Genomic DNA, 24,406 nt, shown 5'->3' with positions numbered 1-24,406 from the left:
ATTTCAAGAAAGAAAAGAAAATCACAGAGTCTCAAATTGTATCCCTATGTCAAATTGCCTCAGTGCCTATTTTTTTTAAAGTTTTATTGGAGCACAGCTCTTCTCCTTCCCTTACACTTTGCCTATGAGTGTTTTTGTGCTATGGAGAGTGTTGAGTAGCTGCAACAGAGACCACAAGGGCCTACAAAACTGAAATATTTACTCTCAGGCTGGTAGGGAGACAGCTTGAGGAATCCTGGTTTGAAAAGAAATCAAAGCTCATCTGAAAGATTGATGCTTAAAACCTGCATGGCGTGGAATATTTCAATTCTAAATTCCTGGAATTCGGCCCAATACAGGTTCTGCTGTGGCTTTTGTTACTGATTGAACTGGCCCACAAAACAGTTCAAGTGCAGATAAGGGTGTGTGTGTGTGTGTGAGAGAGAGAGAGAGAGAGAGAGAGAATGGAGAGACTGGGTGTAGGGACAGAACGCAGAGGAAGGAGACTCAGAGCCGGAGCCCAGCGGGTTCCAGCTGCGCCGCCAGGTAAGTTACGTCACCCCCCCTCACCCTGAGCTTGACCAAACGGGAAACATGGCGATCATGTCCCCCAGCTGCGCAGGTTCATTGTGATCAGCAGACAAGATGGGGTACATGGAGCACCCGTGCCGCCTCACAGCCAATTCAGCCAGGGCTGGGGATCCAGCCACTCTCCTTGTGGGGACCGTCCCGCGTGCATTAAGTGCTGACCAGGGATTGCCCCAGAGCCTCACAGCCATGTTTGCAAGGCAGACAGTCTCTGGATGAGACACAGCTCCCCTTTCTCCAGGGTTAGGGGCTCCCCCTGAGTACGACCTTCAGCCACACTCAAACACGCAGGCATCGGTCACGTCACACGCAAGTAGGACTCGGCACGTGTGGCCACTCCCTGTATGAACCACGTGCCTGCCTGGGACGTGGCCAGACCTGTGAGTGTCATGGATAGACCCGAGACGACCCAAGGGGCAAACGGCAAGGTGTGGCCGACTTCTGTGCTGAAATTAAGGATGGAACATTCTGGATTCCTTGGGGTAAACCTGAGCAGACCTGCTCTCTGTGTCAGCAGGCGAGCTCCGCCTGGAAAGACGCTGGTGTTTATCTGCCACATCCTTTACATTTTATTACACTCAGTCGCCTTGTATACTTAATGGGGAAATTTGCTGAAGTGGTTACTAAGCCACAGGGAAAAAAAACCCGAAGGGGGTGGGGAACCGCTCTCCGACCCTGAAGTTGGCAAAGTAGCCTCATTAATCAGACCTGCGCTGGAATACAACATTATTCATGTTTAGGGCATTAAAACGTGAGGCTAAAATTGTAGCGGGAGGTAATCTGAGTACAGGCTGCCTGTCTCTCTGCCGTAGATTGATGATGTTTACTCAACAATGGATGAGAACTTACAGGGAAAGAATGCCCCCCTCCACCCCCACCCCACCAACCCCTTTTCAAAACACATTGTCAGCCCACAGCGATCAAGTTCCCAATTTCTGTGTGCGCGCACAGAGCCTTTAAAAGAGCAGCCCTCGGGGTGGCTAGCGCATACTGAACCATCGTCCCCATGCTGAGCTCAGCTGCAGGAGCAGGTGTTGCCTGCGAAGCCACTGGCTACCGCAGCCCCCTCTGGCTGCATGGCTTTGCCCAAGATGTGCCCAAGAAGCACAGGGCACGATGCTGAATGGCCATGTCTGGCCCCTGTGCCACTCGGGGGACTCAGCGATTCCCCAGTAAAACCTCCACATCCTCTGTTGAGTTTTGCTTTCCAGGGCTACATGGCTACACTTCTAAGGGCTGACTGCTGGTGACTTCAGAACACTGAGGGTTCCCATTTTCCAAGTTTCCCTACCTTCTTTCTGTGTGTGTGTGTTTTTTTAAGATTTACTTATTTATTTGAAAGGCAGAGTTACAGAGAGGCAGAAAGAGAGTTTTTTTTCCACCCACTGGTTCATACCCCCAAATGGCCACAATGACCAGGGCTGGGCCAGGCTGAAGCCAGGAACCAGGAGCTTCTTCTGGGTCTCCGATGCAGGTGCAGGGGCCCAAGCATTTGGACCATCTTCTGCTGCTTTTCCCAGGCCATAGCAGGGAGCTGGATTGGAAGTGTAGCTGCTTGGGACTGGAACCAGTGCCCAGATGGGATGCCAGTGCTGTAGGCGGCAGCTTTACCCACTTCTTTCTGTTTCACGAGAGAAGAGAGCCACACCCACTCACAGCAGTCCAGGCAGATGTTTTTTCAAGCCTCACAGGGTGAAGGAAGGGGCATGGGCCCATCTCTGGGTCTTGCCACTTGGATGAGAGGTCCTCAGTCAAAGCAGCACACAGGGAGCGTGCACACTGCATCTAGACAGGGAGGCACCGAGGGCGGGAGCCTGCACCTGCGTCCCAGCCTGGCACAAGTGGGCTGCATGGCTTCCCACTCTGGCTGCGCTGGTCTTCAGGGACAGGATTTGCCTTGGGCTTTGTGTATCGGTGATAAATAGGAGATAATAATACCGACCACACAGGGTTGTTTCACAAACTAAGTCGGCATTTTAAAGAGTTTGGCTAAATAGACCTATTCTGAGTATGGGCTTTGCTACTTTTTTTTTAAAGGATGAATTTATTTATTTGAGAGAGAGAGAGAGAGAGATTTTCTAATTGCTGGTTCACTCCCCAAATGGCCACAATAGCTGGGAATGGGCCAAGAACTCAGGAACCCAGAACTCCCAAGCAGTTGTACCATCTTCCACTGCTTTCCCAGGTGTGTTAGCAGAGCACTGGATTGGAAGTAGAGCAGCCAGGACTTGAACTGGTGCACATGTGGGATGCTGGCATTGCAAGCAGTGGCTTAACTTGCTGTGCCCCAATGCCAGCTTCTGCTTTGTCAATTTTTAATGACCTCGTTTGGGACAAGTTGCTTGCCCACTCTTTTTTTTTTATTTTTGACAGGCAGAGTGGACAGTGAGAGAGAGAGAGAGAGAGAGAGAGAAAGGTCTTCCTTTACCATTGGTTCACCCTCCAACGGCCGCTGTGGCCAGGGCACTGCGGCTAGTGCACTGTGGCCAGCGCACCGCGCTGATCCGAAGCCAGGAGCTAGGTGCTACTCCTGGTCTCCCATGGGGTGCAGGGCCCAAGGACTTGGGCCATCCTCCATTGCACTCCTGGGTCACAGCAGAGAGCTGGCCTGGAAGAGGGGCAACCGGGACAGAATCTGGCGCCCCGACCGGGACTAGAACCCGGAGTGCCGGCGCCACAGGCGGAGGATTAGCCTATTGAGCCACGGCGCCAACCGCTTGCCCACTCTTAGTTTTTGTTTCTCCACCTTCAAAAAATATTATTTATGGGGCTGGCTCCGTGGTGCAGTAGGTTGATCCTCTGCCTGCAGTGCCAGCATCCCATGTGGGCGCCGGTTCAAGTCCCAGCTGCTCCTCTTCCAGTCCAGCTCTCTGCTGTGGCCCGGGAAGGCAGTGGAGGATGGCCCAAGTGCTTGGGCCCCTGCGCCCGCATGGGAGACCAGGAAGAGACTCCTGCCTTTGGATCGGCGCAGCTCCGGCCATTGCAGCCATTTGGAGGGTGTACCAATGGAAGGAAGACCTTTCTCTCTGTCCCTCTTTTTCTCTCTCACTGTCTGTAACTCTACCTCTCAAATAAATAAATCAAATCTTTAAAACAAAATAAAAATAATAAAAATATTATTTATTTGAGGGGGTGGTGGGAGAAACTGTCTCCACCCACTGTTTCAAGCCTCAAATGCCCACAATGGCCAAGATCAAGGTCAGGATTTGGGACCTCAGTCTACATCTCCCATGTGGGTGGTGGGAACCCAACTACTTGAGCTACCACCAAAGCCTTCCAGGATCTGCATTAACAGGAAACTGGAGTTGGGAGATGGGCACTGAACCCAGGAGCTCTAGTGTGGGACACAGGCATTCCAACTGGTGTCTTAACTGCTTGGCCGAAAGCCCACCCTCATGACTGTACCTTGAAGAGGGATGAAGTCTGCCTGTCCCACTGCGCCGTCTCTGGCTGTGACAAGTGTTTTGCAGGATGACATCTGCTCATAGATGTTTCAGTCAGTGTTAGCTTCCCATGCGAACTTGCTGGAAAGGTGCATTGCTTCTCGTAGTTAGAAGGATTCAGGGCAGACTAATTTTTTTAAAAGACTTATTTATTTATTTGAAAGAGTTATACTCAGAGAGAAGGAGAGGAAGAGAGAAAGAGAGAGAGAGACAGAGACAGAGGTCTTCCACCCGCTGGTTCACTCTCCAATTGGCCGCAAAGGTCGGAGCTGCACCGATCCGAAGCCAGGAGCCAGGAGCTTTTTCCGGGTCTCCAGGGGAGACTATTTTATACCACAGCCACAAACACCCAAACACCGACAAAAATTAAATTAGAAAACCTTCCTATTTATACAGGCACTAAGAGGATCTGAGTATCACTCCAACGCGTTACCCTTAGATGGAGGAGCCGGAAGTGGACACTGTGCTTTCGTAACCTTTTCGGCAAGATAATCCCTGACTTTGCAGTCTCTTTGTCACTTAAGCTGTTGTGGTGCAATAGATTTAAGGTAGGTGATTACCTCCCTCTCCAGCCCCTTTCCTAGAAAACATGAAAGTTTCCCAGTTGAAACAACATGCAAGAAACATGAATTTAGACTAAAGAGCGAGCCCCCAATGTGTGACAACCAGAGCAGCAAACAGGGAGCCCTCTCCCCTACAGAGCGAGGGGGAGGGGAGAACGTAGGGAGTTTCCAAGGCAACAGCTGCTGCAATGATTCCTTATTAGGGAAGCTCTATCTACCAATGGAAGAAAGTCTTTACAGTCTTTCTCATAATGAGACATGTTCATGCACAATTTATGTATGAGGGCACCCCTTACAGTTCATGGTCAATGGAATTAAAAGATAAACTTATCTTGATGCAAGAAAGAATCCACGCATATGACAAAAAGAGTTTACAGAATTTTCCAAAGAACTTTTTCAAGTAGAAATACACACACATACACACACATGGGAGCTCTGTTCTGCAAACATTATCTAGAAAGTCTTGGATTGGGGCCGGCGCCATGGCTCACTTGGCTAATTCTCCCACCGGCATCCCATATGGGTGCCGGGTTCTAGTCCCGGTTACTCCTCTTCAGTCCAGCTCTCTGCTGTGGCCCGGGAAGGCAGTGGAGAATGGTCCAAGTGCTTGGGCCCTGCACCCGCATGGGAGACCAGGAGGAATCACCTGGCTCCTGGCTTTGGATCGGCGCAGCGCCAGCCGTAGCAGTCATTTGGGGGGTGAACCAACAAAAGGAAGACCTTTCTCTCTGTCTCTGTCTCTGTCTCTCTCTCTCTCTCTCTCTCACTGTCTGTAACTCTACCCGTCAAATAAAAAAAAGTCTTGGACTTAAAATTTCCCATTTCACTCCCTGCCTGGAGAACGTTTGGCCTAGTTGTTACCCTCATGGCCCCAAGAAGACCTGCTAGAACCAAGAGCCAGCCAACGAACAGGAGCAAGGATGACAGGCAGCATCACACTAAAATGAGATTTTTAAGATTACAAACACATCTTAAAATAGCACTCAGTTGGGGCTGGTGCCATGGCCCAGTTGGTTAACCTTCCGCCTAAGGTGCTAGCGTCACATATGGGTGCTGGCTCAAGCAAGTCCCAGCTGCTCCACTTCCAATCCAGCTCTCTGCTGTGGCCTGGGAAAGCAGCAGAAGATGGCCCAAATGCTTGGGCTCCTGCACCCACGTGGGAGACCTGGAGGAAGCTCCTGGCTTTGGATCGGCACAGCTCTGGCCGTTGCAGCCATCTGGGGAGTGAATCAGCAGCTGGAAGACCTCCCTCTCTGTCTCTCCCTCACCTCTCTCTAACTCTGCCTCTCAAATAGATAAATAAATCTTTAAAAAAATAGCACACAGTTTTTCAATTTGAATAGTTTGAAATCCATCAAGGAATAAGACAGACAGTATTAACCACAGGAAACTAAATTATTTATTTACTAAATATTTATTTACTTACTAAATATTTATTATTTATTTATTTATTTGAAAGGTAGAGTTACAGAGAGGCAGAGAGAGGTCTTCCATCCACTGGTTCACTCCCCAGATGGCCACAATGGCCAGAGCTGTGCCGATCCAAAGCCAGGAGCCAGGTGCTTATTCCAGGTTTCCCACCCGGGTGCAGGGGCCCAAGGACTTGGACCATCTTCCACTGCTTTCCCAGGCCATAGCAGAGAGCTAGATCAGAAGTACTTGAACCAGTGCCCATATGAGATGCCGGCACTGAAGGTGGCAACTCTACCTGCCACGCCACAGCGCCAGCCCTTCAACAGTACTTTATTAACAAAGCCCTAGAAACAAATCATCAAGTGTATCAATCTCAACCAATTTGGCCTTGACTTCCAACCTCTGCCAATTGGAAAGGACACAGGCAGGGAAATGAATGAACTTTGATTCACGGTGATGCTCACCTGATGTCTTGTTTACCCACGGGGCCATCGGAAGGTGTGGAGGAGTTTTCTGGTGACACCAGCCGAGACCTTCCAGATAAGACTTCCAAGTGAGTTGCAGAGGACCAGAGGCCTTGCACTTGTTTTTTTTTTTTTGCAGCATGGACTCGTGTGTGTGTGTGTGTGTGTGTGTAAAACATTCAAACAAGCAATGAACCCAGAAAACAGAGAGGAGGGTGCTAATAAATTACAAGCAAAGATAAGATAGGATTGGGAGTACAGGTCAATCAGATAAAGATACCACACACACAGCTTGGATTTCAGCCAACTCTTTAGTTTATTCTGCAAGGAAAAGGAGACAAGCAGGATGGGGACACAGAGTGTTAGGAACTAACTTCCCACAAACTGCCTCTCTTTTTAAAAACTTGAGTCATTTATTTGGAAGGGTGGGGGAGAGAGAGAGATCTTCCCTCTGCTGGTTCAGCTAAGAGCCAGGAGCTCCATCCGGGTCTCCCACATGGATGGCTAGAACCCAGGCACTTGAGCCATGACCTGCTGCTTTCTCAGGCACATTAGTAGAGAGCTGGATCAGAAGCAGAGCGGGTGAGACATGAACTGGCTGTCCTATGGACGCCAGCATTGCAGGCTGTGGCTTTACCCATTATACCATAAGAGCAGCCCCAAGTTTGCCTCTCTTAACATACTGTGTAGGTTATTGCAATTCCATCATTAAAAAAAAGTGCAGGGGCTGGCCTTGTGGTGCAGCAGGTTAAGCTACTAATGCAACACTGGCATCCTATACGAGCACCGGTTCAAGTCCTGGCTGCTCTACTTCCCATCCAACTCCCTGCTAATGTGGCTGGGAAAGCAGTGGAAGATGGCCCAAATGTTTGGGTCCCTGCACCCAGTTGGGAAACCCAGATGGAGTTCCAGGCTCCTGCCTTCAGCCTGACCTGGCCCTGGTCATTGTGGGCATTTGGGGAGTGAACCAGTGGATGGAAGATTCTCCCCCTTGCCCCCATCTTTTCCTCTCTCTCTCCCACTCTGTAACTTTGCTTTTCAAATAAGTAAATCTTAAAAAGTAATCTTTCAGGCAGGCGCCGCGGCTCAATAGGCTAATCCTCCGCCTTGTGGCACCGGCACACCGGGTTCTAGTCCTGGTTGCCCCTCTTCCAGGCCAGCTCTCTGCTGCGGCCCGGGAGTGCAGCGGAGGATGGCCCAAGTGCTTGGGCCCTGCACCCCATGGGAGACCAGGATAAGCACCTGGCTTCTGCCATCGGATCAGCGCTGCCTGTCAAAAAAATAAATGATAAAAAAAAAGACGTCTCTCTCCCTACCTCTCCTCTAAAAAAAAAAAAGTAATCTGTTTCATCTTTCCTGCTTCCTTCTGCTTCTTCCAAGATGACAGGAGAAACTTTCTTAGAGATCCCATCAACACTGCCATTCGCTTTAGGATATTTGCAATATTTGTTCTCTACATCCTCAGTTTACTTTCCAGTGGGAGCATTATTGGAAAGGTTGGCTCGACAACACCCAACTGAACAGACGCCGGCGCTGTTGGTATAAATATGAGCAGGAAGACAGTGGACCTGAGGTCAAGGTTGCCGTCAGCTCTGATTAGCCCCCAAGGGCTCGCCATTGCCTGCTACTGTGCTGAAGATACCCCATCACCACTCGGTTCACTTGAGAGGGAGAGACTGTCTTCTTTCCTCCAACAAGTGCAAAGCACTTTGCAAATCTCCTGTGTGTGTGTGTGTGTGTGTGTGAAAGGCAGAGTGACAAAGGGAGAGGAAGAGACACGCACAGAGAGAGAGAGCACCCTAGCTTCCATCTGCTGGTTCAAAACCAGGGCTGGGGCAGGTCAAAGCCAGGAGCCAGGAACTCCACCCTCATCTCCCACATGGGTGCAAGGGCCCAAGCACTCGGGCCATCCTCCACCGCTTTCCCAGGCGCCGGATAGGAAGCGGAGCAGCCGGGACTTTAACGGGCACTCCTGGGGGATGCCGGCGTCGCCAGCGGCAGTCCCAGATCTCACGAGGCTTGGCAGCCATGCAGCAACACATTCAGTGACCAGCTAAGGATTTCGCAGCTCTCGGTCATCACGAAATCGTCTTGCACAATGGACTGAGTGGACAGCGTTTGCAAACAAGGATGCCTCTGTCTGGAGGAAAAGAGGCAATGGTGTCTGGCTACATCTCAGAGCTGTAAGGGATCAACGCAGAGCGCGGCTAGAGGCACCAGGGAAGCGAAGTGACAATCGCTGGCGTCTGCCTTGGGGGCTTTTCTTGTCTCAGAGCCTTCTTCCACAGGATGCCTTCTCCCCCCTTTCGTCTTTCTGAGTTCGGCTTTCTTTAATCGCTCCATTTCTACCTCCGGTTGGTTTTTCCTGCCATCAAGTAGAGTAGCGCTGTGTTCTGCTGGTCAGTGGCTTCCTGGAGCAGAATTCAGAAGCAGAATAGTAAGGTTTCCAATCACGCACAAGACTGACGATTACCTCATGGCAATCCTCCTCTTTTCCCTATTTCCTCAAAAGCCCGTCCTCAGAAAAACAATTCATTAACTGTACGTAGCTGTTCCACCGGCAAGGTTAAAAGTTCAGGAAAAGAAAGACATCAAAATATTTACATTACAGCAGATCACTGTGCCTATAGCACATCTGGTTCTGCAGCTCCAGGAGCCTGGCCTGGCCCTGTCTGTCACAGGTGGAGGAGGCGGGGCCTGGCCCTGTCTGTCGCAGGTGGAGGAGGCGGGGCCTGGCCCTGTCTGTCACAGGTGGAGGAGGCGGGGCCTGGCCCCTTGACCTGACTTGTTCTGTTCTCTCATTCTCTGCTGCTCTATCCAGTTACTTGAGTTATCCTCAACGCCTCCCAGGGTCTGCATCCCCAGATGCTAGAGTCGGGAGCCAGAGCTGCAGGTTCAGTCCCAGCACTTGGAAATGGGATGTGGTGTCTTAACTTGGTGCCTTAAATAGTAGGCCAGACATCCACCCCACTTGTTCTTTTGATATCTTCTATTTCATAGCCATGGGCATTAGGATCCCATCAGAGTGGTTTAACTGATGGCATGTTTCTATTACTTTTGATATATTTTTTAAAAACTCCATTTTTATGAATTAAAATAATACTGATGATAGTCACTATTTATTGACTGTGTACTTTCTGCCAGGCATTTTAAAAATATTTATCTATTTATTTTTAAAGAATTTTTAATTTATTTATTTGAGAGGTAGAATTACAGACAGTGAGAGAGAGACAGAGAGAAAAGTGTTCTATCCATTGGCTCACTCCCCAATGGCCACAACGGCTGGAGCTGTGCCCATCCAAAGCCAGGAGCCAGGTGCTTCTTCTGGGTCTCCCACATGGGTACAGGGGTCCAAGGACTTGGGCCATCTTCTACTGCTTTCCCAGGCCACAGCAGAGAGCTGGACTGGAAGAGGAGCAACCGGGTCTAGAACCTGGCGCCCATATGGGATGCCGGTGCTGCAGGTGAAGGATTAACCTACTGTGCCATGGTGCCGGCCCTTAAAATATTTATTTATTTACTTCAAAGATGGAATGACAGGAAAGAGAGAGTCTTCAACCCCCTGGGTCATGCTCCAAATGGCTGCATGGCTAGGGCTGGGTCAGATTGAAGCCAGGAGCCTGTAACTCCATCTGGGTCTCACCCATAGGTTGCAGGGTCCCAGTCACCTGGGCCACCCTCCACTGCCTTCTCAGAAACATTAGCAGGGAGCTGGATTCAAAGCAGAGCAACTGGGATTCAGGCCATTGCTCTGCTGGGCGATGCCGGCATTGCAGGGGGCAGCCTGGCCCACTGAGCCACAGCACCAGCCCCTGCACCAGGTATTATGTGCTGTGCTTTTGTCACTTTATTGTTCTTGGTCTGTGGATTCGGAAACCAAGGCTCAGAAACATCAAACAACTGGGCTGGTGGGGGCCATGCCTGTCCCCATTTCCTCAACCCCAAAGAGCAGCGCCAGCTCTGACAATGTCTTCAAAATGCTTTCCAGGGTCATTCCTGCCGTGGGGAGAGGCAAGAATCTTGTGGATCCTCCGTGATATGAGCAATGCTCTTGTAGAGGGGACAGCAGGCGAGGGCCAGGGTCGCCGTGGTAGGGACACAAGGCAGGAGGCCCCCGCTCCAGGGCCCAGGTGGGGACCCTACGCCCGTCAGGATCTGCAGCTCGGGCTTAGCCTCCTCTGCTGTGTCTGCAGGAGGAAGCACCCTGGGCTTGCCCGCAGCCCAGAAGGCTGGAGGAGGCAGCTCCTGCCTCTTCCATCCCGGGCATGAGAGGGAGAACTTGGAGCCAGAAGAATCGGCACGTGGCCCTGAGTCACCAAGCAGGGCAGGAGGAGGCGACTTCGACTTGGAGATTTTGCCCCAGGCACAACCTTCCTGGCGACCCACAGTTCTCCAGGGACCAGCTGAGCAGGACAACCCAGCCAGGGCCTGCCTCGACAGCTCCCACACCGGCTGCTGCCCCATGAAGCTGTGTCACTGTGCTGGGGTGCCCCAGGGCTGTGGCAGCAACCGTGTGGCTCATGGGTGGGCAGTGGGGAGGCCTCCTGGCTTCCCTTACAAGAGGTGCCACATGGAATCCTGCAGTGAGTCTGTGAACAGCCCCAGAGGGCACGCACCAGCACAGATGCACACAGCTGCCACTCCCTCCACAGCTGCCAGACACCTGCCAGCCACTCACCCACCACGCAGGCATATTCTACACGCTCCCACACAGCCATACCCAGCCACACACAGCATACATGTGTCACACCACTTCCGTCCCCCACACATACACACCCCATGCACCCCAGGCACACACACATCAGACATTCACTCCATCTTCTCGTACGCATGACACACCTGTATCACACGTGCATGGCACAACACCCACATGACCATGCCCCCCATACACACAGTCAGACGCTTAGCCGCACACACTCACTCTCACCCCGCCACTGCTGACTCTGTGCTAAGGTAGCCTGGCAGCAACACAGGTGAATGGCCACACACGTCTGCTGCTCACACAGATGACTGGGCTGTTAGGTGTAAAGCAACTTCTTGGGGGAATGAAAAAGCAGACAGAAGGGAACCTCAAGACAGGGTGTTCTAGCCAGGTAGGAGTTGTCCAAACCAGTTCATGACTGAGAGTGGAAGGCAGTGCTGAGAGCAAGTGAGCAGCATCAAACTGATTCCTAACAGGTGTAAACAGGACAGTCCCTAGCACCCTGGGGAACACAGTCACCTTGTCTAAAAGGACCAGGGGTGCTAGTAACAGACTTCTGCTCTGCTGCCTCACAATGGAGTAGGGACTGGTGGTGGGAGCAGCAGGTGCAACAGTCATTGCTTTGAGGGTCTCTTACTTTCTGGCTTCATGTGGCACCTACACACCCTCCCGTGGTAGGTGGAGCTCTTCCACGGCTTCTCAGTCCATCCCTCCTCCACGGCAATGATAGAGGCCCACCCAGGGCCCCCAGGGTCTTCCACTCCTCTGACTCCTGGAGCCTCAGAAGAATGAGGGTCAAGGTCTCGTGGCCGGCTTTTCCTCAGCACCTGTGCGAGGTGCTCAAGCACAGAGCTGGTGGTCCCACGGGTTGTCACGGAGCTCCAGATACTGCTGCCAGGGGGACCAGGGTGGAGCCTCTGCCTTTTTGACCCAGTGACCCCTTCACTTGGTAGCAGGAAGTTTTCAGAGAATGTCTGCCTGCCCTCAGCTTGCCCTTGCGGATCCTCGCACAGCCCTGGCGGGAGGCAGCGCCAACAGACAGCAGAGCGGCTGGGGTGCAGGAGGTGCTGGGGTAGGCAGGGAAGCCAAGGACTCGGCACCAGGCACTGACGTCTGGACCTCCCGTCTTCAACCATGTCTTGCTGTCTCCCTTCCCAACTGTTGCTCAGCACTCAGTGTTCTCTTTAAGGAAACACGGCATTTGCAAACATAAATGTGTTTATGAACTACCAAGAGGCAGCATAAGAGAGAAGGGATGGGGTCAGACGGCTCAGGATGGAGCAGAGTTAGCAGACGCATCACCATAGGACCACATGTTTTTTTAAAGATTATTTTTATTTGAACGAGTGCCAGGGTTGGGGGTGGGAGACACATATCTACATCCACTGGTTCACTCCCTAAATGGCCACAATAGCCAGGTCTGGGCCAGACTGAAGCCAGGAGCCAGGAAGTCCTTCCAGGTCTCCCGCATGGGTGGCAGGGGCCCAAGCGCTTGGGTCCTCCCCTGCTGCTTTCCCAGGCACATTAGCGCAATGCTGATTCGGAAGCAGAGCAGCCAGGACTCAAACCAGCGCTCCCAATATGGAATGCTGGTGCTGCAAACAATGGCTTAACCCAGTGTTCCACAATGCTGGCCCTATTAGCAGGTTTTTGGTATGGAGAAGACTGATTACTCCCACTCAAACTCTGGTTTCTTTTTTAAAAAGATTATTTATTTGAAAGGCAGAGTTACAGAGAGGCAGAGGCAGAGAGATAGAAAGATCTTCCATCCACTGGTTCACTCCCCAAAAGGCCACAACGGCCAAAACTGGGCTGATCCAAAAGCAGGAGCTAGGAGAATCTTCCAGGTCCTCCACACGGGTGTAGGGGCCCAAGTATCTGGGCTATCTTAGACTGCTTTCCCAGGCCATAGCAGGGAACTGGATCAGAAGTGGAGCAGCTGGGTCTTGAACTGGTGCCCATAAGGGATGCCGGCACCGCAGGCGGCAGCTCTACCTGCTACAGCACCAGCCCTATTTTCTTAACCAAACCAAAGAGAACAATCCCACTTCTGGGGCCTGTTACAAGGACTAGAAATCCCATTGTAAATCCCATAATTGCGTTCAGGGCCCACCAGGGCTTCAGAGGACAGCTGGCATTATTATACAGGTGCACATTTATGTATCCACTCACTTAGCCAGTCAGCACTGAACACGCAATGCCTCCAGACCTGGGCAGAGCAAGGTGAGTCTACCCGGGACTGAAGGGAACAGTGCCAGAATCGTATCCACCTCAACCATGGGAATTCAAGAGAACTCCTGAGGTCCTGCCAAGTCACATGACTGCTCTGTGCATTCAAACACGCAGGCATAATTGCGTGGGCAGGCAGACCTGCGACATGAAATCCACGTCTAGAACTTGGGGACCACAGTCCTCCCGAGGCACCTGCTCGCCAAGGCCAGCCGTTCTCTGCCGTGGACTCTCTTCTACAGCGTACAAGCAAATGAGACTCGGAAGGTGCTTTAGTGTTAGTAAGACAGGCACTGAAATCTGGAAACTTCAAGCAGAGCCATTGGCCAGAAAGCCTCAGCCAAGAGAGCATGATGCGGCGTGTCTAGTGAAACCCTCGCTGCTTTTGAAAACGAGTCAGAAAACCCGACACGGGGATTCGCGTCAACGAAGCCCGGCGCACACTGTGTTTCAGTCACCGTGTGCTTCTGAGCCAGATGGGCACACGGCGGAGCAGGGGAGGAGAGGGGATTGCTCCTGCTGAATTTCCGTCTCCACTGGATTAATTTTCTCCATCTGGCATCTCTGATAGACCAAGGACACGTGAGCAGGAGCCAGAGGGAGCTCATGCAGGTGACCCCTGCAACTCTGGGCATTTGCACAGGCGCTCTCGGCTCAAGTTATGTTTTTTGCTGTGTTTGTTGAGCTCTTTGCAGATCTATCTTCAGACCAACTTAGTGAGAGTGACTTGAAAGGGAGAGGGTCTGGAAGGCTGGGAGCCAGCGACATCCCCTCCATGTCCTAAAGAGGAACGGGTTCTAGAAACTACAGCGGGGCAGATTCTGGCCAGCTTCCTGGAACACCCAGAGAAGGCGTGAAAGCAGGCTCACAAGCGTTTGGGAAGAAAGTGGTGGTCTCTACAGGCAGCACCAGTTCTCTAGAGAAAGTCATTCCATGCTAACCTCATTTCCTGTTTTGACGAGCCTCACCAGCACAGCCGATTAGGGGAATGCCCCAGAAAGTGCATCTTGCTTTCAGCAAAGCACTTGCAAACCTCTCATCAGATCCTATGTATGTAAGAGACAAACAGGGGCCAGGTGATGGCATGACCAGGAGGGCTCGTGACTGATAGCACAACCAGCCCTGGAGGTCAGCTCGGCAGTGCTGCCCACCCCCACGCCCACTGCTGCCGCTGCCGACCGACCTCCCAGGAGACCTCGGGGCAGTGCTCTCCTCCCACTGGCAAGGCTGCTGCAGCATGCCTCTCTTCACGTCGACACAAGAGAAAGCTGAGGGTCTTCAAGGGACAGTGCCCACCTGTGGCTGGTTCTGCACCAGGATGTCCTTCGGAAGCCAGCGGGGATGTCTCCCGTGGAGAGCCGCAGGCCTCTGTCCTGCTTTCTGTCCCGTTTGCCACCTCAAAGATACCCTGCGGGAGTGGGTGTGGGCACTGGTGGCTGAGATGCCCCCGGCCCGTATTAGATGGCCTGGGTTTCCCTCCAGCTCCTGACTTCGTGCCCCTCCCACGGCAGAGCCTGAGAGGCAGCAGCAATGGCTCAAGCAGTTGGGTTCCTGTGGGTCACGTGGGAGACCACGATTGAGTTCTCAACACCTGGCCCAACCCTGGGGATTGCAAAGATTTAGGGAATAAACAAGCAGGTGAGAGCTGGTTCTCTTTGCCTCTCTGTGTCTCAACAAAACAAAAATAACTTGCAAGACGATAATCAAGCAACCAACAAAGTTCTGAAGAAGAAATAGGGTTAGAAAGCAGGGATGAAACAGGAAAGAACAAATGTGAAGTCCTTCTGTTAAAAACACAGCTCACTCAGGGTGGGTGGGCACTTGGCCTAGCTGTTAAGACGCTGGTTGGGCTGCCTACATCCTGTTTTGGAGTGCCTGGCTCCGCTCCTGATTCTACCCTCCTGCTGATGCCCACTCTGGAAGACAGCAGGTGATAGAGCTCAAGTGATCGGGTCTCTGCCCCACACATTAGGGACCTGGACTGGGCCCCAAGCTCCCAGCTTTAGCCTTGTCCAGGTCTGGCTGTTCTAGATATTTGGGACATGTACCAGTGGATGGAAGATCAATTGACCTATCATCTATCTATTTATCGATCATCTCTATCTCTTTTCCTCTCCAGTACATAAATAAGTAAACATTTTTAAGTAAGAAAAGAACAAACACAGCCCACTCCAGGAGGACACAAGCTGTGTCCGTTTGATGCGAGTTACACCACCAAGTAATGAGTTATGCCAGGGAAGCAAAAACAAGACCTTTACTTTTAAGCTCTTGCTGTACTATTGAGCTCTTTCCTTGGGTGCTAGATAGGTGCTAAAAATCCCTCCCTTGGGGCCTTGTTGTGAGGACAAAATAAGTCAGAGATGATAACGTGCCCTGAAAAAGGGAAAGCTCTGAAATTCAAAATAGTCTTCATATTTGTCGGAAGGTGCTTTCCCTCCGACAAAAAAAGAAAATCTGACAGCCTCTGAGTGATAAGCAGAAAATGATTCAGCTTTGGCTTCTATTTCTCCATCTCTCACCCCAAGCCCGGGGGAGGCTGCTGAGCCTCGTCTCTGAGCCCGCCTCTCAGTCCCCAGCTGCCCCCAGGGCTGGCACTCCTGGGGTCCTGCTTTTCCCAGAGTTCTTTCCCACCCTCTTAAGCTGTTGGATGACAGTAAGTCAGTGGTGATTCAGAAGGATCATGAACACCCGAGGAGACCACCAGCGTGGACACTGGAGGACAGAGGTGCAGAACTCCGACTTCTGCAGACACTGTTGACCTTTTCCCATCTCCCAGTGCAATGCTTGGCAAGCCTGTCACTCTAGCTCAGAACACAGGTGACAAGGACCTCGCAGGCCAGACCAGGGGGCAAGCCTTCATCAGGGGCACAGACAGAATCACCGCAGACTCCCCCAGACCATGTGTTCAGTAGAACTCCCTGTGATAATCCATCTGCTCGGTACTAACCGATATGGCAACCACCATCACACGTGGATATCTACATTTACACTAAATAGAATGCAAAGAATTAAACCCCCATGCCTCAGCTGCAGAGGCCACATTTTAAGTGTTCAATAGACATGAGTGGCTAATGGCTACCATATTGGACAGTGCAGTCTTAAACCAAAGTTTCTCAACTTTGTCTACGCATTGGAACTACCTGGGGAGTTTTTAAATACTCGTGTCTGCCCCACTCCCACCCCCACACACTCCAATTCTGATGTGATTAACCCAGGTAGGCCCTGGGTGTCTGGATTTTTTAATTCCTGAGTAATTTGAGGAACTATTGTCCTAACCATCGGCGAGTGTGTGGTTGGTGCCCCTTGGCTCTTTCACTCATCATCTTGGTGGTTGTCCTGAAAACACCACGTGGGCTCTTTCTTATTGGCCCTGAGCCTAAGACATCCATCTGTTTGAGGCCACAAGTAATGCTAGCAGGTAGGAAGGGGACATGGGCAGAAGACACAGTTTCATTCGCTCCAGAACCCAAGGGAGCAGTGACTACTTTAGGGGAGATTGCTCCCTACTGGGAGTCCCTTGTGCCAGGGCGGGGGTGGCTGCTTAGGCCTGCGTGAGCCACCCCCGGGCACATCTGCACCCCATGATTGGGCCGGGGCTCCTTGGTACTCTCCAGGGCTTTGTCCTTGCCACCCCCGCGGCCCTCCTGCACTGGCTCCCTCTCAGGTAGAACCGGGCTAGGGCCAGCAGAGAGAGGGGAAGAAAGCGGCTCAGGGCATCAGGGTGGGACGGGCTCTTTGCACTCAGCCCACTGGGTCTTGTCAGAGCCGTGTTTGAGAAAGCAGCAGCCAGATATGGCCCGCTGAGCACACATCCAGGAATGGAGCAAAGGGACTTGAACTTGAGGCCAGCTACCAGCAAGATAAGCTGGGGTTCTGATAAGACGCTGCATCTGCAGAGAACAGACAGCTCACCAGCAGCCTTCCCTGCGGGGCTGTGACTCAGGGGACAGCCTGCGTCCTCCCTGGCTGCTCCACTTCCCGGCCACAGAGCCGGAGTCACAGCCTCGTCATCCACCAGCGGTGCTCAGACCCCAGGCTGCTGAGGAGCAGCGGGATGATGGAGCGCTCCACACAGCTGAACCCAGAGTCAGATGCTGCAGGCAGACTGGGGGATAAGACAGAGCACATCTAGGTGCCGGCACTGTGGCATGATGGGTAAAGCTGCTGCCTGTGACGCTGGCATCCCATATGGGCACCAGTTTGAGTCCTGGCTGCTCCTCTTCCAGTCCAGCTCCCTGATATGGCCTGGGAAAGCAGTAGAAGATGGCCCAAGTGCTTGGGCCCCTGCACCGCGTGGGAGACCTGGAAGAAGCTCCAGGCTCCTGGCTTCGGATTGGAGCAGCTCTGGCCGTTGCGACCATTTGGATGAAAGACCTCTCTCTCTCTCTCTCTCTCTCTCTCTCTCTCTCTCTGCCTCTGCCTCTCTGCCTCTGCCTCTCTGTAACTCTGCCTTTCAAATAAATAAATAAATCTTTTTTAAAAAAATGTTCAGAAGCCAATTCCAAGGTTGCAGATGTGAAGGGTGGATTTAGGAAATTAAAAAGAAATGAGATGGTTCTGTTCATCCATGGTGAGCAACACAGCATTCTCTGATTCACATTCCCCCTTCCTCCCTCCCTCCCTCCCTCCCTCCCTCTCTTTCTCTCTCTCTCTCTCTCTCTCTCTCTCTCTCAGGCAGAGAAAAAAAGAACTCTCCCATTCATGGCTTCATTCCTCAAATGCTGACAACAACAAAGCCCGCACCAGCTCATAGTCAGGAAACTGGAACTCGATCCAGGTCTCCCAGATGGACGGCAGCAGCCCACTTACTTGAGCCACTCGCTGCTTCCTCGGAGGGCGAGCATTCGCAGGAAGCGGGAATGAGAAGCAGAGCTGGGCTGCAAACCCAGGCCCTGTGATACGGGATCTGAGCGTCTCAAGCGGCATCCTAGTCACTGCACCAAACACCTGCTCCCCTGGAGCTTCTGAAGCACAGCCCGCTCACACGGGGGCGGGAGGTGCTGGGGAGGCATGGGCGGGCTCACCCTCTGCTTCGTCTCTAGCACCCGGCACGCAGCGGACTCCTTCGTGGAATGAATAAGACGGGCGGGTGCAGGGAGGGAGGCAGCAGGGAAGGCAGAGGTCTTCCATGGAAAGGTCAAGTTCGCTGGCGATCTTGGGGTCACAGTCTGTGGACCATGATCTGGGTGGGCGTGGAAAGAGACCTTCGGGTGACTCCCAGTGCTGTTCTTGAACATCAGTTTGCCAGCCCAGACTCCCGAGAGGAGATCTAGGGAGGCCTAAGAAGAAACCAGGCAAGCAGGGCTGAGCAATGAGATTTAAGTTCAACCCACTTTCAAATGCTGTGCTGATTTGTGTGACTGTAATAGGGTTTACTTGCGGCCTGATAGAAATGAATCTCAAACGCTATCTGGAACCTTGCAATTAGTGTTTTTAGATGGCTAATACACAAATGACTCTGTTTGGCTTAGTTTTGCTTTTGATAGAGAAGGAATCAAGACACACAGAGCCTGGCCAAATAAACAGAAAACCAAGCAGAACAGCCTGTGAGGGGCTGGCGCTGCAGCATAGCAGGTAAGGCTGCCGTCTGCAGTGCCAACATTCCACATGGGCGCCGGTTCAAGTCCCGGCTACTCCACTTCTGATCCAGCTCTCTGCTATGGCCTGGGAAAGCAGTGGAGGATGTCCCAAGTCCTTGGGCTCCTGCATCCATGTGGGAGATTCAGAGGAAGCTCCTGGCTCCTGGCTTTGGATGGATCGCAGCTCCGACCATTGCAGCCATCTGGGGAGTGAATCATTGAATGGAAGACCTCTCTCTCTCTCTCTCTCTTTGTGTCTCTCTGTCTCTCTGTAACTCTGCCTTTCAAATAAATAAATAAATCTTTTTAAAAAAATAGAACAGCCCATGAGCAAAGCATTGCAGACACATCCTCAGCGAATGCAGAGGCCCTGGAGTCCAAGGTAGTTAGAATCCCGCCCAGGAAAACCCTCAGCTACATACACTCTGGCCGTCATGAGCAGGCAGCAGGTGGAGGTACTGGAGGGGGCTGAGTCCTGATTTTCCTGTGTCTGTCATTTTCGATCAAGTGTGTCATAGGGCTTCCTGTTTCATCTCCCAGTTATTCTGAAACAAAAACATGCATGAAAAACACAGGTCACTGCCAACCGCACTGAGCGACAGTCACTGCAGTACGTGGAAACCGAAAAGGGAAAGACAGATCGTAAATGCCACTGCAAGCAGGGGGATCAAATTGATCAGCATCTACACAAGCAGGGATCACCCATGAAGCCTGCAGGCGGTGACAGTGGTGCGGGGGATCCATTTAAAAATTATTCAGAAGAGACAGGAAAGGCCAATGTCCTCGCTGCTTCATTTGGGGTCACCCTGCACGCTTATTGAAAAGTTGAAGTCTGCTCTGCCTTCTTGGTTCCTCTGTGGAGATTCTGTTGGCATTAGGGTCACACAAGCACTTCCTGGAGGACCAAAGTGATGCCCTCACCTCCTTTCCCCAAGGGCCCAAGGTCGTCTGATGAGAGGTGACCGTGCAATTGCAGCCCTAGGAGGTCCCGAGCCTCCCGCCTCCCAGCTCAGGAGACAAGAGCTCCCCAGGAGAGGAGCCTCTCTCAGCTACATCAAGCAATGAGAAGAAGAGATTGTCGGAGCAGCCTCAGTGAGGCCAAGGGAAAGGGAGGAAGTGGGTCTCTGGTCAAGCCCAGGGCTGACCCCAGCCTCGAGTAGACTGTGATTCTAATAACTGCTTTGCTGGCGAGCCCGGTGTGTTCTGTCTTCCAAGCAGCATCCTGTTTGCAGAAGGTAGTTTTCAGCTCCCCAAACAAATGAACGCATCCTCCCAAAGACAGACAGAGCTGGGGAGCCTCAGGAACACAGAGGGCGGCAGCTCCCCGGGTGCATCCTGGGGAGCCCCACAAAGCCAGCAGGTGTCCAGGAGAGAGGGCTGCAAACAACGCTCCCAGGGGAGGGAAGCCAAATCCGGCCATATTCTCGGACCAGGGTCTGTTGAGAGCTGAGAAAGGTTGGGCTCCACCTGGGTCCACTCTGAGCTTCCTTGGTATGTTCCCGTCCCTTCTGGGGCAACCCTGGGTGCCCCGTGAAAACCAGCAGAGCCTGCCCCTCCTGTTGTCATTTGTTCGTGGCCCAGCATTGTCTGTGAAACGAGCAGGAGGCAGGATGTGCGATTTGGGAAAAGTTCCATCCTTTCCCTCCAGACTGCTCGCAGCGCACAGCAGCACCCAAAGGTGAGAAGCGAGGGGGCAGAGAGGGCTGCATGACTTCGTGTGTGTTGGGTGCTTCCCCAGCCTATCTGGGGCAGAACCGCTTGTGCTCTTCGAGCTGGGCCAGCCGGGTTCTGCGGAGCAGCGTTAGGAAAGCCTGCTGAGGGCAGCCCGCCCAGTCCATGGAGAGCAGAGCTCCTCGTGGGCTCACGGCCCTCAAGGTCATGGCTGTGGCGATGCCCACATTCTTTGTTGAAACCCCGCCCAGTATCTCTCCCCCACGTCTTGAATGCATGCATTGGCAGAGGGGACAAATTCCTGCAGCCTTTATTATTATTTTTTTTTCCTAAAGGTCTTATGTGCTAGGGGCAATGAGAAGCCAGGTTCCCTGGGAGCCTACAAACCCAGCTCTGTGACATCCCCCGAGTCCAGGAGAAACACTGCTCTGATGGGTCTGTCGGGAAAACCAGCTTCCCTCGTGGCGTCCTGTGAGCTAGCATTTTCTAACATGGCTTCCCCTCCGGCACCTGGGCCAAGGATTTCATACACAGTGCCTTCCTGGGTGGGCCAAGAGAAACAGGAACTAAGTCACACACCAGTGGCCGACATGGGTGCAAGGGAAGCCGGGCGCCTTCAGTGTCAGCGCTGAGGGAGAGAGGCAGCTTCCTAGCCACGCTTCTTACCAGCACACCCCACTCTGAGTGGGAGGCAACCACGCTGTAACAGTCCAGGCACGCCTGGACCACCCACCAGTGTGCACTTGGCCGGGCATCGCAGAGAGAGGTGGCGGGACCTCCACGATCATCTGATCAACCCCGTGTTTGACAGGAGGAGAAAGCAAGGAACACAGAAGGAGGAAGTGAGCAACCTGCTCGAGGTCACACCGGAAGGGACACAGCTGGGACGTGGACGTGGGCCTCTCCCGCTCGGTCCCTGGAGGCCAGCGGCCAAAGCTCAGGAGATGTGATTTCCTGCTCCACACTGCAAGGCCTGAGCTAGGCAGTCCAGGAGCTTCTGCATGGTCAGTTAACCTCCTGGGTCTCTGTGTTAGCCTGGACACCTGGTTATCTCTGGACAAACCCCAGATAGCCCATCCAGGAGCTATAAACCACTTGCCCCTGTTTCTGAGCCCCCCACCCACGTGGCTTTCCACATGGTATTTCTGAAAATGCAAAACAAGAATTAAAAGCTATGTCTATTTTGATGTCCAAAAATTTGAAATCCATGCAGTTTTTTCGTAATAGACATTTTTCATGAACTTTTTGAAGATTCCACTTACACCTAGATTTCCATTTTTTCTTAGCAGCAGGGAACCAAAATGCAGCATTTTCTGATTTCATTTTTCATGAACCTTTGGAAGTACCCACATCTGCTGGGAGTGGAGCCAGAGCCCCCGTGTTTTTTAAAGGGGCTTTTGGTCACCCGGAGGGCCACCCTTACCCAGCGTGGCTGAACCGCCCCACAGACCCAGGGGCCCTGTGGCTACAACACACCCTCCCCAGGTCACACTGAACACAGGCCCTCAGTAGAGGCCTGAAATGCAGCCTGGCCCGTCTTCCGCATGCCAGGGACTCGCTCCCGCATCACGCTCCTTGTCTGATGACAGTCACAGAGAAGCTGCCCGCACAGCCCCTGCGCAGGGGAGTGGTCAGACGCCCCCGACCCGTCCCCAGCAATCCGGGCTCGGCAGGCAGGCTGCTCTGCTCCTCCAGGCGATCCATCCAAACCACCACTTACTGGGCAGGAAGTACCCAAGAAGACAAATGTGACATCCAGGCCCTGTGAGAGGCCAGAGGAGGACCCGTATCCCCCAGGTGCTACACCACACGGGAGCTCGTCCCGCCACCCTGGCAGCACGGAGGGCTGTGCCAACACAGGAAGGCGCTGGCTGAGAGGGGGCCTCGCTGCCCATCGGATTCCCACGGCTTTGGAAGTCGACTTCTTACGATCACCAAATAGTTGCCAAGGAGATGGGGTCCACTCAGATACACCAAGGAGTCCTGCTCTCGGGGCCATGGGTTCTATTCCTCTTACTACATCACTACTCAACACAGACTCATTCTGGCCACACGTGAGCTGGCTTCATCGTGTAGATCCTGGCCTTTGTGTTGCTGGAGATGCCGGGGCAGGGGAGTGAGACGTGGACACCTGAGACCACCGCCCCCGCCGGCCCCTGCCATCTCTTGTCTCTGACGGAGGCTCCCATCTGCAGAGCCGTGGCCTCATGTCTGAGCAGATTCAGGAGCCGCTCAGGGGGCCTCCCCTAAGAAGCAGTTTCTGCAAATTGTTCCGTGCATTAACACAGACCAACGCGCGGTTCTCAAAGACTGTGTCTGTGTGTCAGGCCTCTCATTGCCCCATCCCCAGAGTGTGAGTCCATGCCAGGGCTGCACTGGACAAACCCGGATCCTCTGGGCACGCCCTGCCTGCCACACAGGGCCCCGGCTGTGTGCTTTCAGCCAAGCATTGCCCTAGCCTTGTCAGGTCGCTGCCACTGGGATCCTCTCACGCAGCCACGCAGGACCCGAGCTGACCGAGACCTCAACAAGGAGCAGGTGAATGGTGGCACCCAGGTTCCAACCCAGCATCCCCAGCTTCCAGATGACCAGGAGCCCATAGATGATTCAAACACCAAATTCCCCCAACGATCTTGCAGAGTTTTCCCACCTTTTGGTTCAGAGAGGCACCCATAAGCACTCCCTCGGTTTACACGAAAGGCTAAATAGACCAGCGTCAGCCACACGAGGGCTGGCCCCTGCTAGATGTCTTTTTGGCCCATCAGCCACACCCTTACCTCAGCCACTACCGGGAGTTGGAAGCTCTGGGGCTGGGGCTCGGGGGTGTTTTCACAGCCCCCATGTGATGTGGATGCCTGGAGGACCCCCCACTGCTCCTCGTGACACTCTTAGACAGAGGCCCCAGCCTCCGTCCCTCCCTACCCGTCATGGCGACCATGGTTGACTGGCCACTGCTGTCCACAGTGTTGGCAACTCTGTCCATGCTTCTTCCATACGGCAGCCTCCAAGGCCCCACGGTGGGAGGAAAGAGCCAGCCGCTCGGGAGCCCTTCGGATCTTAAAGCAATTCTTGGAAAGACCAGGGGAGGGAGAAACGTCGGCCCCACTCATTTCTCAACCTCCTTGTCCAGGCCCTGCTCGTCTGCCCCACAGGGCTGAGCCCTGCAGGATATAGCACCTGTGCCATGACCTCTCCCTAGTCACCAGAGTCCCTGCTGGCCAGCTCCCCCCACCATGCTTGCCTGCCTCCCCTTGGCTCACTGGGACTGAACACTCGGCCGGCTGAGGTGCCTTGAGCCATGACTTCTGCTGGCCTTTCTCTCGAATAAGGGAATAGACATGTTTTCATCAGGGACAGGCATTTGTTGCAGCCGATGAAGACAACACATGAGAGGCCCACATCCCATCCCAGAGGACCTGCCTTGGAGTCCTGGCTCTGCTTCTGATTCTAGCTGCCTGCCAGTGCGCGTCCTGCAAGGTAACCGGCGGCGGCACAAGTACTTGGGTCCCTGTCGCCCAGGTGGGGGACCTGGGCTGAGTTCCAGGTTGCTGGCTAAGGCTTGGCCCAGCCTTGTCTGTTGCAGGCATTTGAGAGGAGAACCAGTAAGTGGAAGATCCCTCTCTCTCTCTCTCTCTCTCCCCATCTCTGTGTGTGTAGGTCTACCTTTCAAATAAATGAAAATAAGTAAATACATGAATTTTTAGAAGAACTGTTTTCACCAGTTCCATTTCTCTCATTGCTACCCTGGGGTGGAGAGGTGGGTACCAAGACCACC

At 53.0% G+C, this 24,406-nt stretch overlaps 1 long non-coding RNA gene across 9 annotated transcripts in view; it reads right to left on the bottom strand.

The window, feature by feature from the left end:
- The window catches only part of LOC133772856 (uncharacterized), a 168,756-nt gene that overhangs the window by 94,398 nt on the left and 49,952 nt on the right, over window positions 1-24,406 (bottom strand). For 7 of the 9 annotated variants that reach the window (XR_009867823.1, XR_009867827.1, XR_009867828.1 and 4 more), the window contains exon 2: window positions 19,383-19,505. The exons of 1 other annotated variant lie outside the window; for it this stretch is intronic. This is a non-coding gene — a long non-coding RNA (uncharacterized LOC133772856). Of the gene's footprint in view, window positions 1-6,742; window positions 8,862-19,382; window positions 19,506-24,406 lie in introns of those variants that run through there. One more of the 9 variants, XR_009867825.1, reaches the window with a different exon arrangement.

Source organism: Lepus europaeus, chromosome 13 (genome assembly GCF_033115175.1).
Source record: "Lepus europaeus isolate LE1 chromosome 13, mLepTim1.pri, whole genome shotgun sequence".
NCBI lineage: Eukaryota > Metazoa > Chordata > Mammalia > Lagomorpha > Leporidae > Lepus > Lepus europaeus.
This window is presented reverse-complemented; position numbering and strand designations above follow the sequence as displayed.